Genomic DNA, 18,023 nt, shown 5'->3' on the forward strand with positions numbered 1-18,023 from the left:
CGATGTTGGTGAGCAGTGTCATGTAGACATCGAAGAGGGTCGGGCTGAGGGATGATCCTTGGGATACGCCACAGGTGATCTTGGTGGCTTCGGATTGGAAAAGAGGGAGGCAGACTCTCTGGGTTCTGTCGGTGAGGAAGGAGGTGATCCAGTCCAGGGCTTAGTTTCAGATCCCCGCATTGTAGAGGCGTGTGCGCAAGGTGTGGGGCAAACGGTGTCGAAGACAGCCGAGAGGTCCAGGAGGATGAGGGCCCCAGTTTCGCCACTGTCCAGCAGGGCTCTGATGTCGTCCGTGGCGGCGATGAGGGCAGTTTAGCTGTTGTTTTCTTTGAGGAATTGGGTCAGTTGTCTGTTGACAATCTTCTTGAGGACTTTTGCCGGGAACAGGAGCAGGGAGATGGGCCGGAAGTTCTTGAAGTCCTTTGGATCGGCCTTGCGTTTCTTGGGTAGGGCGTTGATCTCTGCGTGTTTCCAGCTTTCTGGGAAGGTGGCGGTCTCGAATGAGCTGTTGAAGACCTTACGGATTTGGGGTGCGACGATGGAGCTCGCTTTGTTGAAGATGTGGTGGTAGGAGGGCTCTGATGGTGAGCCGGAGTGGATGGTGTTCATGGTTTTGATGGTGTCTTAGTCATTGACGCGGTTCCAGGAGATCAGGCAGCCAGTGTGGTGGGCGGTGAGTCTGGGGTGTCAGCGGCTGTCGGAGAGGTCTGGGTGTTGAAGCTGTTGTGGATGTCTGCGATCTTGCAGTGGAAGACAGTAGCTAGAGAGTCGCAGAGGTCTTGTGATGGCGGGATGGCACTGGAGCTGGGGTTGGCAAGTTCCTTCACGACATTGAAGAGCTCTTTGCTAATGTGTGCGTTGTTGTTGATGCGTTCCCTGAAGGAGGTCCTTTTGGCTGTTCGAATGAGTTGGTGGTGTCTGCGGCTGGCGTTCTTTAGGGCAGCATGGTTGTTCGTGTGTACTCTCACTCACTTTCCTCAAGTGCAGTGGCCTATGGGACAGTGAGTGGACCTCCTCCAGCTGCTCTGGCAACGGAAGGATGGCTTTCTACCTTTTCCTTTGTCATGGATCTGAGGTAGTACCGTCTTCCATGAATTTCCTCAATGGATCTTTGTGTGACTCCCACTGCATGCATTTTCAGCTGCATTGCCTTCCATATTTTACATTTTTGAGAATTTAACAGTCTAAGGTATGCTTTTCCAAATGATTTATCATGGTGGGAGACATATTCCTCAGTAAGTATTTTCAGTTCTTTTCATTTTCTGGCCACAGTATCCTTTTCTTGACATTTTCAAGAAATTTAGGGTGGATGAAAAATCCTCGGAGATTGAGAGTTGATTGTCATTCACACTTCCTGCAGCAATCTTCTCCTCTGTTCCATAGTAAACTACTTCTTGTAATGATGTAAATGGACAGAAACATCATTCGCTATTTGTCAGCCGCTGCGCTATTTAGGTAATCAATATTCGCAATTCCATAAATAGCAAACCAAATGAATGGGAAACATCCTTTACAATGCAACTTTTACCACGCAGTGCCTTTACATCACAACTTTTACAATGCAAACCATTACAACACATTGCGCTGGGGGGCACTCTAGGATAGTGAATAGATTCAATTTACTATCCAACACCTTCCCTATTATCCACGGGGACTGGAGTTGGAATAGTAAATTAAACTATTCACTACCCAGCACCCCTCAACACTATGCGTTGTAAAGGCATGCGTTGTAAAACTTGCGATGTAAAAGCATGCGTTGTAATGTCATACATCCCAAATGAATACCAATCCGCTAATTCAACCTAAACTTATTTATACATTCCAAATTACAATTATCAATTTGCGATTTGCATAAATTTGCAAATTGTGAATCGCTATTTAGCAAATTCATACATATGCCCCTAAATGAGTGCCAAAGGCAAGCCATGCAGGGACTGGGACCAGCACCACAAATCCTACTTCAGACAAACCAGAGGTTAGCAGAGAAGATATTGTTCTTTTGCGCCATGCTCCTCTCTCTAGTCTCTAACTGACATACATACAAGATGTGTAGGATGAACATTCAACATGAGAACCTCACTCATTTAATAAAAATAAAGAAAAAGGGAACACAGAGGCAAAGAAGGAAGCCTAAAAGATCTCATACATTAGCATGCACCCTCCTAAATGTTATATCATTGGTTAATTAAAATGTAGAAAAGCTGAACTCATCTTAGACTTTGAAAATACATTGCCTTTTTAGAAAGGAAACTTGGCTGTTGTGATGATTTGATGCCAGAGATAGAACGAGTGACCCCTGCAGACATTTGTGAAAAGTACATCAATCGTCCAAAAAATAGGGTAGTAGTCATTGCGTGTACATTAAAAGACTGTCTCAGGCTCGCCAACCAACATCACTCCTCCCATCAAAAACACAGAATATATGACCATTACAATTATGCCATCAGAGTCAAAAGAAGTCAAATGCATCTAGATATGTAGGCCACCAGACCCAATAAACCATTCTCTAACTCATTATTAGAGACAGTAGGTATGTGCTTCCTTAATACTGAGTGTCTGATGATCTAGATAGATTTTCACATGCACACTGATGATGGGCAAGACTGAGAAGAATGAGAGCCTGATTCTGAGTTTGGTGGTGAGGGAGAGGGCGGTGGTTGCCACACCTTTAAAGCCCAGTACCGCCCACCCGTTAGATTACAAGTGATCTTGTTGTCTGGTGGGCGGTCCTTTGGCGTTCACAGAGCATTGCCTTTAAAAAAGGCACTTCAATGAGAATGCAGAAGCTCGTTCCTGCATGGCATGCACTCTGCAGTCCAGATTGTCCAGTGAAGGGGGTGCATGCACACAGCGGGGCACCAAATGTGATCCCCTGCATGCATCCCCATGGCCTGAGGCACATGGGGGAGCCTTAATTCACCACCCTTTTTATGGTGGGCTCACCGCAATGAAAAGGCAGGCAGTGAGAACACTTGTAATATACTTGGCGGTGCCACAATGGCACTGGCAGCACATTACTGTCTCACACTGCTGCAACACTGCCAGGGAATGGCGGTTCCCTAGTAGTTGCAGCGGGCTGACTGCCAATCTCATATTAGGGCAGTCGGACTGCCAGTGCGGTAGTAGCTGGTGCACCACTGCATATTTGGCAGTCCTATAGACCATCAAATTAGTAATCACCCTCTAAACCTAGTTGATTACATCTTGCCTTTAAGCTTTCTCTCCTAAACATGGTACATGCACGTGACCTGATTTTTGGTCATCCTAACCTTTTAAACCTAACCACAACTTTCACTATAACTGGATGAAGCACAAACTAATTTGTTTTTTCTTGCTGTTCAGGAGATACTATATGGAATACAGAAGCAAGATCAAATAGACAAGCCAGAGCTTGGTCACATCTAAAAATGGAAAATTGGAAGGCCATTCTGGCAAACACTGCCGCTGATGGAAGCCTCTGGACCCAGAATAGAGAGGTTAACGACTGAATTAGAACTTCTTTAGATCTACTAATTCCAAAAAAAAAGGGTGATTCATAATTGGAATAGACCCTTAGCGCCATGGTACACAGAAGAGCTCTGTTTAGCTAAATTGGCATGAAGGGGACTAGAACGAGTTTGGAGAAACAAAGAGGCTTTAGAAATTAGACAGACACACGCAATTCAAATTTCACAGTATAAAAAATGAATAGTAAAAGCTGAGCTGAATACTAGCACATCAAATCATTAATTAAAAAAATCCCACTAAAAAAGTCTTTAACATTTATAAAAATCGAACCCATCCTCAGGAATCAATAAGCCATGCAACACCGTCGTCAAAACTATGCAATGAAATCTCACACTTTTTCAGAAAGAAATTGTAAAATAACTAAACGCTCTGAATACTATGGTTAAGACCTCCATGAAAAATAACTAGGTTGTTATATTGTCCTCTTTCAAGAGTGCATCTGAAGGCCCCATTCTCAGAGTTCTAAGAAATTTGACCAAGAGATGATACCAAATCATCATCAGAACGGTGTGCATGAGATGAAGCAAACAGTGTTAGTAGGGGAGTTTCAATCTACTGTCAAATCTACTTTGGTAGGACTACCGCAGTCCTTCATGATGAGCCCAACGTTTAATCCATACTTGACTCCCCTAGTGAGAGAAATTAATATCTTTGGTGAAACTTTTTCCACCACTGCAGACAACCTACAGTCTATATTTAAACTGAATGGAGATTCCCAGCAATTCCCCACTTGTATGGGCGAATGTACCAAATGGATGAGGATTAACTCCCTCTTATAAAATTATCATCTTGAATAATCCATCCTAATAGACACAAGCTTGGTGTCACTGGTCATCAAAAGTGGCTGTACAACAAATTTCAAGAAAAAAGGCCAGACATTTATTCGGAGAACATATTTGACTACAATTTGACTTGCAAGCTGCAAATATACATGCTCGTGGATACATGTATACATCTTTTGAGGGTCATTTTAAGAATACTGCATGTGGTACTAACATCAAGAGTCACAATGATCTGAGCACTAATACTTTTCTGATTGGACTGTTGCAATTCCTTGTTGCTTGGTCTGATAGATGTGTATCACAAAGTTCTTATCATTTAAATTGGAGCAGCCAGTTTAGTCCTAGGACTTAATTGGAAATCGTCAATCTCAAAATACTTGCACAAACTCCATAGCTTGCCTTTGGTAAACTTACTAGCATAAACTATACTAGGCAAAACAACCTCCTATCCATAAAACACATTTAGAGGTATAAAGCAGGCATAAAGGCATTGCAAATTATGCATAGATTATCATAAACACAGTGCGCCCCAGGCGGGGCACAACGCAGGCAAATTGTCCCCAAGCCAACTGGCCTCTCACAGGCCCCCAATGACCTATGTCCAAAAGTCAGGACTGGCTGCACATGTAGCCAAAAGCAACAACGCAAAAGAACAGGTCTAAATGTGGCAGCTGGCAGTAAGTGCTGCGCAGCTGTGCCGGCCTAGTTAGGGGCGAAGGAATGCGTCTCACTCCTAGATTTAAAAGAACATGTCCCCTGAAGAAAAGTCCTAAACGGTGCAGCTGCCCACTACTTGCTGGGCAGCTGGGAAGTAGAAATGTGGCATGGGCTCTTAGAGGCCCTTTAAATAAATTGCGCCAAAGGTTGGAGCCATCTAGGCGCTAGGAAATAATGAGGCAACGTTGGAGCGGCCCACTGCCATCCGGGGCCGCTCTGGGAAATGGTACCGCTATGGTGCCTGGGCAAGTAGGAGCACACAGGCCCTTTAAACAGTTATGGCCCTTGAAGTAAAATATGCCCCCAAGCTACTCACTGAGACTTTTGAACAAATAATGACCACGTTGGGGCAGTCCTTTATCTAGCAGGCTGCTCAGGGAATTTGTCAGCACAGGTATGGCACAGGTAGGCAGGGGCCCCTCTCTCTCGGGACCAGCAGTGATCCGGCACGCATGGAGCCTTCTACAGCCCATCTCACTTACCGGGCTATTCTGCAGCTGCCTGCTGGGCTCCCCTCCGGCGGCTGTTGTTCGTCTCGTCTGGCCACGGTTGGGGCAGGCACTAGCAATGTGCCTCATGTCCCCTCGGTTTCCTCTGGATGGCGGTCTTCTCTGGCGGAGCCTCAGAGGCTCCAGGTCAATCCCGCCCTGACAAGCAGGTGGTCCGGGGCTCCCCATTGCTCTCGGGACCCCCTAGCTTCATCTTGGTTGTGCAGGAGCACAGGGTAGGCTCCCGTCTAGGGGTATAAGCAAGGTAAATATGCCGGGTGGGCACCCGCGCCAAAATCGGCATATTGGGGGGTAGGCACCCTCAAGACGTCAAAACCAGGGGGGGCTATCCCCAGGCAGCCTCTCTGTGCTGACTGAAATTAAAAATAGGAGCACCCTTCAGGAATAAGGATACTGCGCTAGAGGCAAGAAGTCCAGGGAAAGTCTGTTGGGAATGGAATGGAAAGGGGGAAAAGGCTGGGCCCAGGGGCCAGCTCACAGGGTCCTCCAACAGGGAGGCAGTCCCTAGTGGCGGTTCCTCCTGGCGCCCAGCAGCAGCAGGCCCCCCTCTAATCAGGAACAGGCAGGGAACATTTTACATGGGGTCACAGCCCCATTTTATACACACATTTCCTTTGTCCCCTAGCACAGGATTTGGGGAAAACCAGATGCAACTGGTTTGGGGAAAACCAGATGCAACAGGTTTGGGAGCACTGAAGCACTTTGTTTTGCTCAGCTCCTCTTCTTCCATTCACAGGATGGGCCAGGGACATCAGACACACCACGGGGGGTGAAGCCAGCATTTTGGAGGTTAGGCATACCCCTATTCAGGTCCCAGGTGCAACTCCTCCCTCTCGTCTACATGCAGATCTCCCCATTCACCACCGGGCAGACCCATCCTGACTACTGGAGCCAGGCACACCAGCCAGCCCCTGTCACTCACAAGCCAGACACTCAATTCACATTCACTGCACACAGAAATGCCAACTTCTAAAAGTGCCACTTCTACACTAGTCACATTAAATCTGTGCACACCATCAAAAGCATTTAATCTCACGAGTTCGCACATACCAAACTCGACCCTGCACTCCTCTCACATCAGGAACTACCATGGACACGCATCTCCCCCATGCAGTCCTATGGGAGGGTAGGCCAATCTCCGCAAACACACTCAGACTGCCCACGCACTTCACACTGGGACACAGTGCTAAAGTGCGCAGAAGCCCAAAACAATAACATCATGTCACATTTGAAAGCAAAAAAATGTTGGAGTGAACCCGCCAAAAAGGGCCAAGTCCAACAATGCAAAGCCAAAAACAGCATTCTCAACCCCTAGTGGACATTATCAATTTGTGGTAATGCCCTTTGGTGTTAAAAGTGCGCCTGCCACTTTTCAAAGGTTGTTGAATACAGTCCTAACAGGCCTGGGAGCCTTCTTCGCAGCTTATCTTGATGATATTGCTGTCTTTAGCTCCACCTGGGAGGATCACCTGATCCACCTGAGAAATATTTTGAAGGCCCTGCAAAAAGCAGGCCTAACTATCAAGGCTACTAAGTGCCAGATAGGGCAGAGTAAGGTTCTGTACCTGGGTTCAACCATTGCAGATCAAAATCCAGACCATCATGGACTGGTTTGCTCCAACTACCCAGACTCATGTCAGAGCTTTCTTTGGCCTGACTGGGTACTATAGAAGATTTGTCAAGGGGTATGGATCCATTGTGACACCCCTGAATGACTTAACTTCTAAAAGAATGCTTAAGAAAGTTCAGTGGACAGTAAGCGTTCAAAATGCTTTTGATGACCTGAAGCAGGCCATGTGCACTGCACCAATTCTGCAAAATCCTAACTACTCCAAGGAATTAATTGTCCAAACAGATGCATTTGATTTGAGGGTAGGGGCTGTGCTGTCACAATTGAATGATGAAGGTCAGGACCAGCCAGTAGCGTTTATTAGCAGAAGGCTGGCCCCTAGAGAGAAACCTTGGTCAGCTATTGAGAGGGAGACCTTTGCAGTGGTTTGGGCTCTGAAGAAGCTGAGGCCATACTTGTTTGGCACTCACTTCACTGTTCAGAGAGACCTCAAGCCCCTCTTATGGCTGAAATGGATGAAGGGTGAAAACCCCAAACTTTTACGGTGGTCCATTTCCCTACAGGGGATGGTCTATACAGTGCAACATAGACCTGGGAGTAACCATGCCAATGCAGATGGACTCTACAGATATTTCCACTTATAACATGAAGACTCAACTGGTCAAGGTCAGTTTACTGTCCCTGCGTTTGGGGAGGTTGTGTTGGAGAGTAGGATCTGTTTACTATGGATAGTCTTGCTGGGGCCCTGCTAACCAGGACCCAAGCCTAGCTGCTTCCTTTCTAAACTTATTGCATGCACATTAGATACACTCCAAATTTGTTCCTGGGTTACCCTTGTGAGTCCCTAGTATATGGTACCTTAGGTGCCAAGGGCAGGTACCCCAGAGGCCTACCAGGGGATGTAGCATGTATTATGGCACTCCTGGGAAGCCTTCCAAAATGGTACCACAGGTCTGCTTTTGCAGCCAGGGTAAGGTGATGAAAGTACCCCTTACTTAGATATAGTATACCTATATCTACCTTTTAAAACAGATACATATAATCCTATAAGTCACTCCGATGGTAGGCCTTGACAATCCTGGAGGCAGAGTGCTTGGTTTTGTGTGAGAGGGTGCCCTAGCATGAGATAAGTCCATCTGCAACATTTGGAATCCCTTCCTAATTGCAATTCTGTGATACAGCCATACCATATACTCTTAAGTGCATTATAACCTAGCGGTAAATGCTAACTTTGGAATGGCTGCATCAAAACATGTCATGTTTGGTGTATAACACTTTGGAATACAGTCCTGGCGGCAGGGGTCGCATTCCACCCTTCCAGAGGGAGAAGACATGTAAACACTGGCCTAACTGGTAAAAGTTAAACAGAGCCCCAGCATCACAAAATGGATGCTGCTGCCACAGACACAAGTCTGACCTCCTACTGCTGGAAGAAACTCTGGCAGGGGAGGCCTGGACAATAGGTTTCCTGTCACAGGGATGTAGGCAGGGAGGTGTAACCACCTCCCCAGACATGCTTTATTGGGGCAGTGGCTGGGGAACACAAGGTGTCACTGTGCATTTCCCAGTTCAAACCGGTTGCTAGGCCACTCAGCCCCAGCTCTGGCATTAAACTGGCCAAAGGAGTGTAACCACCCCCTCCCCGCGTCCTCCCATAGGTGGGACCTTAGAATAAGTACATCCCCTAAACTTAGTAAAAGTATAGGAACCCAGTCCCTAGGACTTTAGATTACCCTGGACGAAACTCTGCAATACATATCTTAGACCTTCGACATTCTATTTCGACTAGAAGACTGAGGAAATCTTCCTTGGTGTCAAGGAGTGACTCCCCTGTTCAAACAGGCTCCAAAGTAGCATCTTGCCGGTCTGCATTTTCAAGGCTCCCGCCGAATCCCGAAGAATCTGCGACACAAGACATGGACTTCCAGACATCTCAGAGGCCAACACCAGTCCCCAGCAAAGCTGAGACCTGTAGCCATCACGAGAGATGTGGGACCGGAACTCCTGGACATCCAGCACATTTGCTAGGGCATTAACTTCCTGAGCTTTCCCAAAGTTGCGCATTGGGCTACTCGTAGTCCAAGCCCTGAGCACCTTTTGCACTGAGGCTGTGGGACTACACTCCACGAGTGTGCCATGTGCCTGCTCTCTGCATTCCTGCTCGAGGCCCCTTCACGTTCCCTGGTCCGTCGACTGGTGGGTTCCCATGAAGGAATCTCTTTTGTTCCATGGGCTTTCCTGGTTGCTCCAGACGTGCCCTGACTCTACTCCAGAAGGTGAGTCCCTCACAACTTGCTGGTCTGCACCGAAGCCAATCTTTGCATTCTGTGTGGGTTGCTGTTGCCAAGGCTTGTTGGGTCCAATCCAGGTACCGATGCTGCAGCCCTCGACATTCGACATGGGTTGTCATCAACACCTCCTCATCCTCGTGGTTGAAGAGTCAAGCTTCACCTACATCACATGAAATCGCTCAAAATTGGCTGGCATCTCCCTGTGCCTTCCTGGTCACTGGCTAGTGACCTAGACTCTGTCCCCTCTGCTTTCAGGTTCTTCAGATCTCTGATCCACCCATCCGGACACTTTTCATCTGGTCGCCTGCAGCAATTCTTTGCAGCTCTCCATAGGAAACGGCGACGAAACCCGACACAAAAAGACACCTATGCACTTGGCTTCCCTGGGTGTGGTAACACGAGTACTTCAGTGCTCCCATGGGTCTTGACACTCGAAGTGTCCAGTACTGAAGGGGTTTGTTCCTAGTCCACTCCTAAGTGTCCTTGATCTTTAAAAATCTAATTGCCACTTTCTACATAGAAGTCAATGGTGATTCACAGCTGTGTTTAGACACTGCACGCGTCCCCCGTGGGTCTCCTGCATCCCTACCTTGGGTGGTTCCTGGTTGCTCCAGCGGTTCTACAGGCCCTATGCCTTGATTCTATGTTCCCAGGGGTACTTATACCACCTTCTTAGTATATGGTTTGTGAGGCCCCTTGGGCAAAACGTACGCTGTGCTAAATTACTGTGTGCTAATTAAGTAATTGCATTGTACTTTAAAGAGACTAGAGGTGTGTGTTTAAAATAAATACATATATTTTATATATACCTGGTGTGGTGTTCCTTTCATTTGATCATTCATGAGATTATAGATTGGTAAAACAAACTGCTTTACATTCCTTCAAGACTTAGCCTGAAGGCTGCTCTCCACAGCTACCACTAGAATAGCTTTGGGTCGTTTGGACTGGTGCAAGGTGCTCACTAGAATAGTGGACAGCATATGCCAGGCCAACTTCCCACATTGGTGTGCAGCGTGTGGGATTCCAGCTTGCATTTTTTTTACCAGATAATCTTGAGTGTTGATCATTTGAAAAACCACTAAAGATACCATAGGTACATATAATACAATCTTAAAATACAGTAAGTTCTACTGTACTTAGAGTTGTGTGTCAAGGGCTTAAGCACACCCTTTCTACAACTCAAGAGAGTCCAGTAGGTACCCGACTAGAGTAGGTACTGCGTACACCACACCTCACTAGTTATGTCTTCAGGGGCAGGACCTAGTGTGTCCTTGCCAGATGTCAGTACATTACAGATATCCAAGTATGACATATTCCCTTTCTCTGAGTTAAGGGCTCTGTGTACTATGAGGAAACTGAAGCCTGGCAAAGATGTAAACATCCAACACCTCAGAGAGGTATTGCTGTTAGATGACCTGAAGAAGGCTTCAGAGCCTGTAAGGGAAGGCAGTGGGTTGGGAGCAGCAGATGAGGAAGATCCCAGTTGTCCAATCCTGCAGTATTCAGCCTCTGATGTTGACCAGGAAGTTGACAATGGAGAACCCAGCTTCTACTGGAGATGAGGAAGACCAAAGTGGCCCTCTCTTTGTCCCCCCAGGAAGAGTTGGTGGTGTGCCCAGAAGACCAAGATCACCTTCAGTGGAATCTAATCATTCTGGCACATCTATAGGGTCCTCTGCCTCTTCTCATAGGAGGACTACCTGCAAGGAGAAGAGGGATTATCAGGTGAGAATGAAAGAAGCTCAATTGAGAATATGGAGACAGAATGTAGCCTTAGAAAAGGAGGCCCTAGAGCTTAAAAGAGCAGGTAAAAAGAATGGGCTTGAGCCCCATGGTGGCAGCAACTTCCCTAGTTGTAGGGAAAGGTCTTATGACCATAGAAACCTTAGCAAGATTGTCCCTCCCTATCAGACTGGATTTCATCCACAAATGGATAACTGCTCTGGATTGGGCCTGCAAAGTACAAAAGGGACCCCAGGAGCAGTGGGCAGCAATCGTTTGGCTCCTCTTTAGCAGACAAAGGTAGAGATAAGCTCCTCACTCTCAGAGAAGAGGATGCTGATGATTACAAGGTCCTGAAGAGTGCTCTAAAAGATGGGTTTGGCTTAACCACTGAACAGTATAGAATACAGTTCAGAGATATCCAGAAGACACAGACTCAGGACTGGGATGACTTTGTGGATTGTGCTACTAAGGCTCTGGAGGGCTGGTTATTGGGCAGTAAAGTGTGTGACTATACAGGATTGTATAATCTGATCGTGAGGGAGCAGATCCTTAATAACTGTCAAAATCAGCTGTTGCATCAGCACCTGGTAGACTCTGATCTGACCTCTCCCAAGAATTGGAAAAAAGGCAGACAAATGGGTCAGAACCAGGGTGAAGCAGAAGGAACAGAACCAGGATGGTGATCAAAAGAAGCAAGATCAAAAAGTTGGGGAGAAGGGTAAAGACCAGAAGTCTTCACATGGTCCCCAAAAAGCTTCTAATGGTGGGAATCCCCAATCTTCCAAAAAGAAAGAAAGCCCATGAAAACCATGGTGTAAACTCTGTAAACAGAATAGCCATCGGACCAGTGATTGCACCAAGAAAGATGCAGCGCCAGCCACCAATGCCCCTAAGGCAACTGTCCCCTCTACTTCAGCTACAAGTGGTGGTTCTCAGCAGAAGGAGTAGTAGGGTTGACCCTGGGATCTTAGATGGATGCTGGCGTAGTTAGAGTTCCAACTCAGGCTGTGTTAGTCTGTGGCATGGATATGACCTCCTCTGTGAGTCCCAGTAACCTGGGCAAGTACAGGCAACAGCCTTTGATAAATGAGAAAGAGCCTTTTGTAGTGTAGTTCCTATATTCCCAATAGGCTCTGCGCATTGGAATAACATAAACAATAGTGTAGACGTAGGACTGAGGTCGACTAGGTCTCTATTGAATATGTTAGACTTAATTATGTGTGCCAGCTAGCTCAGAGGTGACTAGAAACTTTCTCGAGTAAACAAGAAGGTGTTAACTTTCCTGAATAGACAAGAAGGGATTTGTTTCTGACAACCGCATAAACATGACAACTTTGCTCCCCCAGAACAAGGAGTATATCTCCAGAGTGGCAGAAACAATAGATAGCTATTTCACTCAGTCAATAGTGCATGTTTAGTTTCACCAGGAGTGCACAGAAATAGAGAGACGGGTGTTTTCAATAAAAGGGTTATTTATTGAGCAGTCTACTTTCTCATGCAAGAGAAGTGAATTGCCACAAATGCAATACTTGTCATAAAGTGAAGTGCGTACAGTAAAATGAGTATTATGAAATAATACTGTAAAAGCATTTATATGGTTTCTAAGCCATAAGATACTTAAAACGGATAATATACATTCAATGATAAAATAATTACTAAACGTACTCAACTGGTGTTTCTAAGATACGCCTACCCCAGTGTACCTAACCTAAGCCTAGTACAGGGAAGGAGTAGATGAGTTACAGTTTTTGCCAAGAATCTGAATCAAGAATTCTCTGTGGGTCTAATCAGCTCCGTACCTTTATTATAGAATGAAGGAGGTCTTGTATCTCTTTCTCAGGACTCGATCTCCCAGCAACCCGCAAGGTGACCAGAAAACACTGGAGCTGGATTTCTCGTCAGGAGAAAAGACAGCGTCTCTCTCAGTGCGTCAGCAGGGAGGGTCGGCTTCCTTCGGCCCTCGCATCTGCTGGGCGTCGGTCAAGTAGATAGCCGATCTGCTCCAAACCAGTGTGTGTTGCTTAACCCTTTCGATGCTGATGACGAGCTCAGCTCGTCATGATGCACAGTTGAGCTCTGCTGATGACGAGCTGAGCTCGTCATGAATACATAGTAAGAGCAATTTCCAGCACAGGGGGGGGAAACGCCTAGCAGCCAAGGTGTTAAGCCAGATGCGGGTATATTTATACCTGGAAGGTGCTGAGTTTGACGTAAGGTTGAACATAAGACGTCACTAAGAACTCACAGTTCTTTCAGGACTCCAGGAGTTCTAGGAAAAATCAATACCGAAGCAGGGGGAATTCCCGGTGTGCTGGAGGCTTGGTTTGTTTAAGAACACGTTGTGGTTTCTAGGAGTCTATGGGAGTAGCCTTGCCGTATTTGGACTGCATTGGCTTTGTCTTAATATGGGTATGATTCTTATGCCTGTATAAGGGTATGATTTGATATAACCACATAAGGGCATGAAATCGGGAATATTAACTAGAGTCCTAGAATCATCTACAACACCCACTCCACGTATAATGTCCACCATTACTAAATACTAAGCAATGTATAAGCATATCTAAGCATGTGTTTTCCATCCCACCCCAAAATACATAAATTGCATTTGAAATGGTATATACACGAAAAATGAGTATTATACTGTACGTTTTCAAGCAGTGGTATCATTCAGATAATGCATGTATTGTACATTTAGAATGTTGACTGAATGAATCACGAAATTTACATTTATGAAATGGCTCTTAATAGAGAAGAGAAGGTCGAGACCATTTCATCACATATTTATACAAGACTGTACATGTGCTAGAGGCTAAGTCAAAATATTGTCTCCAGGTATTTTAAAGATTGCAATCTTGTTCTCTAAGAATAGTTCTACCTAAAGCAGAGTATCATGTGCCAAAAAAGTAAATATTTTGGGAACTGGGAAAAAAATCAATTTCGCTCTCTGGGGAAAAAATAGTTCCAAAGTTTTTTAAGGTTCTGTTTGCTAAAACTGAAGGACGAATTCAGATTTCAGGGAACGCTCTTTGCTCGTATTTTCAAAAGTTATTCTCGTTGTTAGGAGAGAACATAAATTCAGATAGGCTGGTAAAAAAGTTGTCTACAACAGTAGGTGAAATTTGGACCAAATCCGAAAAAGTGGAAATAGTGCATATGTGAGATGCATTACCGTCAGATCTGGATCAGCAATGTTCACAGAAGGTTGTACCTGTTTGCCAATTTCATCTCGTACCTCACCGCCACCTAATCGTAATGGTGAGGTCTCAACGAATGCCGTCATCAGAATGGGTAGCCGCTGGGGACAACACGCTGCATGAGCCGTTACCGAACCAAGCAAAGTATCGACATCCATAGGTACTGCTGATGGAAGTGTGAGACAGGCATCTAACACGCATTCTTCTCCACATAGCAGGCATCGTAGAACAGATAAGATGCAATATTGCCAGATAGGTCTGAATGAAACAAACCAGGTAGGATTCAGATCTCTTAGCCGAGCCAAGCCGAGGACTTTAGTAATCCGCTCTCGGTATCGCATTGCTAGGATCGTGTCTTAAATTGTAGCCTGAGTTTTGTCTGTGACTTGACTTGCCATATCGGAGCAGAAGGAACAAAAATAAGATTCCTGCTATGAGTCCCAAGATGAGAGGCAGGCCGCCGAACACAGAATGCACGAACTTTGGGAAAATGTTCAGAACTGCTTCAAAGGGTTCTAACAGTCCCGAAAACATTGTCTTAAATACATGTGCGATACAACTGGTATCAGACATGTTTAAGATTTGGCTTAACATTTCTACGAAATGTACGGGGCAATTTATCGATAATAATGTATGTATCCCTGCTGTTGTCCTTGCAACTTGCAGGTCATACGTTTCGCTAGACGAGGTTAAAGGCTTCATTCTGCTTAAAGTATCAATTCGAATAGAAGAGATATTCAAAGAAGGCCATATTGCTGTCTCCATGTCTAGCTTGTTGTTTGGATACAATACTTGCATACAACAAGTGACCCTGGAAGTAACGCTCACGAGATATGCCGTTCCTGGCAAGACCACAAGAGCTGTGGTCACTTATTAGAATGTAGCTGCCATTGGAAAGCTGTCTGAAAAATGGCTCTATCTGTGTAGCAGGGGTGCCGTGCAGGTGGCATGAAAGGTTATTTGATGAACCTTCGTAGGCTCCGTGTAAGTTAATTCCTTGACACAGAAGTGTACCGCTTAGTGAATTTTTACAGTTGTTACCACTAAGGAATACCTCTTTATTGCCCCCATTCCAACATCTATGTGTGTAAGGTAAATTCCAGGTTGACTTGATGTACCCTTTACCCAACCTTTCATACAGGCCTGCTGGCATATACTTTTGGCAATATTGAAACTGAAAAGATGTTATCGGAATTGTAATGGTGCCATGTATTTTCCATTCAAAGACAGGTCTTTCGGAGACGGTCAATGGTAATCTTTCTAGTTTTTCAATGCTCAGCACCGTATAGTCTGCCCCTCTTTGTGCCAAAGAGATTTGTTTATCAGTAAGGTTAAAGATAGAAAATAATGACGTTGTGTTTATCAGACGCCATGGCACGTAGCCTGAATGCAGATTTTGTAACATCCAGCCTAACTGTACAATAGAACGTAATTGGGACTGGCCATGTTGTAACATTAGCATATCCTGTTCTATTATATCAATAGCAGATGATACAATGCTGTCCAGTGAATAAATTCTGGAGGACAGAGTCGTTAACCCATTGTCCACCACAGAAATTGATTTTTCCAAATTAATACGATCTCTCTTTCTGCAGTTTCAATTTGTGTTATTTTCCAAGCTTCATTGTAAACTGTGTATATACCGGCATATATGAAATGTTTTTGACGCTGTTTGCGAGGTCCCAGTATGAAATCTCGCAAGTCAGCACCTTCTTTAGGTAAAGTCAAGTGTTGCTTAATTTCAGGTAGTGTGGATTTCTGTAGCCATTCGGGGCATAGTTTTCCTACACCATAGGTTGTTATTATCCCTGGATGTAGTCTCTGGAAATATCTTGGGTCTGGCCTATTCTGTTTGAACCCCTGTATTTTGTTCAGGAATCTATCTTGACAGTTATTAGTGTCTGTGGGCCAGATCAACCATTTGTTCCATTAGGATATGTTCTGTTATGTTTTAAAATATGGGGAATGTCTATCTCCACTTCTGTAGTGCTATTACTATCAGGTATGGGTTTTGGTATAGACAGCTTGTTTAAGTCTTTTATCCAGGCTAGGCCAAGACAGGTTGTTTGTGGAATGGTGTCATTCAGGAACATTATTTGTTCTGGGATCATGCAGGTTCTGAATAATGATTCTAAACCTTGTACCTGCCAGTCTTTTGTACCCCAGACTGTTTTTGTCTCAATGTTGTTTTTCCAAAATTCAAAACCAAACATAGACATTTTTTCATAAAACATGTTTTCAGAATAAATCAGTTTAGTACTTGTCAACATGTTTTACATTCCTATCTTATTCACAATTTTAAAATAAAACATTTCTGGATCAGTGATATTAAACCCTGAAAAGTATGGGAATTTTTCATAAAATGTTTTTGAGCTGCCTTTTGGCGGAGTTGGACAATGTTCCCATTGATTATACATAAAAACATTTCTAGGATTTGCCGATTTATGCAAATAGTGATGCCCATAATGATTATAGCAATACATTTCTTCATAATTTGATGAACCTTGTAAATAATCATGTTCTGTATATTTAGCTGACATTTCTAAATCCGACATCATATTGTTAATATTTTCAAACAATCATCAGAGAAAGTACTTGGTGATACAAAGTCACTTAAAAAAATCTTGAATTGATGTAGATATTTCAAGAGTTCAACCGTGCCATAGATGTCGTAATCAGTAGTGTCCCATGCTACACCACCAGGTATAGGAATGGCTGTGATGTTCACTGATGATAGTTCTCTTTTTTCAATGTGAGATGATCTGTGAGTTTTTAGAACCAAGTTGATATTTTGACTTGCTGCGTCCATTGTACTGTATTTTCCATCAATCATTCTTCCCAAGCTTAGAATTAAAATGAGCCAGAGCAGGAGGAAAAGTACACCTAACACAATCCACAATTCAATCCACGGTGAAATCAGATATGTTTCCCCGATTTGATGAAAGAGTTGTGTAATTTTGTCTTTGAAAGTTTTGTTTGCTGGCTTGTCTTCATGTTCACTTGGATCATCAGAAAAGTCATCAAAATTGATGATGTAGCCAGATGCAGTTCTGTCAATTATTTGAATGGCATCAGGATTGTTATTAATCTTTGTAGTTGATTCCTCCTTTTTCATATTGGTATAGTCCAAGGCTACATCATTGTAGACAGGCGTTTCTTGACGAACTGTTGCAATTTGGGTTTCAAGAGGCACAAGTTCCATGGCTTTATTGCATAGTCCTTTTTTATTCACTGCAGGTTTATTGAATGTGATTAGTCTCTCAGTTTTAACCTCTTGGATTGTAGCAAGGTTTGGTCTTCTGCTACTTCTTGGGAGTCCACTGGGCCTACTACTTAATATTGACCACATGGTTGTGGTTTTACCAGGTCGATTGATACAACTCTGTTCGACCTTTTACCAGCAAGGGGCGGTAGTACGACTGATCTTGTTCCGCTGATAGCTAAGACAGGTACTGCTTTTCTGTAAGAAGGCCCAAATTCCTTCTTTACCGCAATCTTTTCTCTGACCATATCCCCAATATTTGGAATCCAGACAGGTCTTACTGGGACAGGTGGTTTCTCTTCAGCGGTCGTTGGCTTTAGCTTTGTGTTACTTAGACTTCTCCTCGTTTCATTCAAGTCCTGTAAAACAGCCAAACGATCTTTGATAACAAACGCTTTTTTTTCCACCACTAAAGTCTGACAATCAAGATCTTCGATTATCATTCTTGTACCAAATAAAAGTT

Source organism: Lissotriton vulgaris, chromosome 3_1, assembly GCF_964263255.1.
Source record: "Lissotriton vulgaris chromosome 3_1, aLisVul1.2, whole genome shotgun sequence".
Taxonomy (NCBI): Eukaryota; Metazoa; Chordata; class Amphibia; order Caudata; family Salamandridae; genus Lissotriton; species Lissotriton vulgaris.